Raw genomic sequence first — 1,423 nt, 5'->3', positions numbered from 1 at the left:
GGCTTGCTGTCTCAAGAGACCCCACACATGAAACAGGTGAGGCCATCTCCTTTTTACCTCAGGGTACAGAGTGCATCCCAAGTCTTGGTCTGTCCTGTGTTTACTGTCCTTTCCAGTGGAGCTGTTTATTTTAAACCAATCATCATGAGAATTAATTAAGCCAACTTGTTTTACAGGTAGTAAAGATATAACCCCTTTTCCCCCTAATCATTTGTCTAACAAATAACTGTATAAAACTCCATGGCCAGAAAATAAAAAAGTATATGCCATATTATTCACCCATTCCATGTATAACCTTTTGTGCCTGGATGTGGCTGGGAATAGGAAGAAGAAAGCAAAAAACACATCCTTTTCCTGTCTTCATGACTGTTTCACAGAAATTAAAATCAAGTGCTGGAGAATGTCCAGTGAGGAAACACTAATCTTTCAGCATTTGGTGCGGGACAACTGAATTGCCACACACATACAAGAATTAAATTTGATTCCTGCCTTTTATACAAATAACAAAATGGATCGGCAACAAAAATAAATGTAATGGCCAGAACCCTAAAACTCTTTTCATGACCTTGAATTTGGCAATGGATTCTTAGCTGTGCCATTAAAGCATGAACTGCAAAATAAATCTTAAAAAAAAAAAAAAGCGGGTGGTGGTGGTGGTCACTGGCATGATGACTCAATTGGCTAATCCTCTACCTCCAAGCATCAGGATCCCATATTGGTACTGGTTTGTGTCCCAGCTGCTCCACTTCTCATCCAACTCGCTGCATGTGACCTGGGAAATCAGTGAAGGATGACCCAAAGCCTTGGGATCCTGCACCCACATAGGAGACCTAGAAGTTCCTGGTTCCTGGCTTTGGGTTATTTCGGCGCTGGCCACTGTGACCATTCAGGGAATGAATCACATCATAGAAGATCTTTCTGTCTCTCCTCTCTGTGAATCTGCCTTTCCAATAAAACCAACAACAACAATAACGAACACAAATCCAGAATGTTGATTCAACAGGCTTATCCTCCACCTCCAAGCACCAGGATCCCATACTGACACTGACTTACTTCCTGGCTGCTCCACTTCCCATACAGCTCCCTGTTTGTGGCCTGGGAAAGCAGCAGAGGATGACCCAAAGCCTTGGGACTCTGTATCCACATGGGAGACCTGGAATAAGCTCCTGGCTACTGGCTTTGGTTCAGCTCAATGATGGTCATTGTGGCCACTTGGGGAGTGAATCAGCAAATGGAAGAACTTTGTCCTTTCCATAAATCTGCCTTTCCAATAAAAAATAAATAATAAAAACATGAACTTCAAAAGAAATATAATGGTGCTCACTTCATCAGCACATGTACTAAAACTGAAATGATACAGAGAAGTTTTGCATGTCCCTGCACAAGGATGACACACAGTACTTGATATATTTTAGGGTTTTTT

At 41.8% G+C, this 1,423-nt stretch overlaps 1 non-coding gene across 1 annotated transcript; it reads left to right on the top strand.

Moving 5' to 3' along the window:
• Positions 1–1,316: 1,316 nt before the first annotated feature.
• On the top strand, positions 1,317–1,423 carry LOC121145537. The gene has a single exon (XR_005882031.1). It is a non-coding gene; the product is annotated as a U6 spliceosomal RNA (small nuclear RNA).

The sequence above is a fragment of the Ochotona curzoniae genome, unplaced genomic scaffold (assembly GCF_017591425.1).
Source record: "Ochotona curzoniae isolate NIBS_2020 unplaced genomic scaffold, NIBS_Ocur_1.0 scaffold_3223, whole genome shotgun sequence".
Classification (NCBI taxonomy): Eukaryota; Metazoa; Chordata; class Mammalia; order Lagomorpha; family Ochotonidae; genus Ochotona; species Ochotona curzoniae.
Note: the sequence above shows the minus strand (reverse complement) of the source record. Positions and strands in the feature narration are given on the sequence as shown.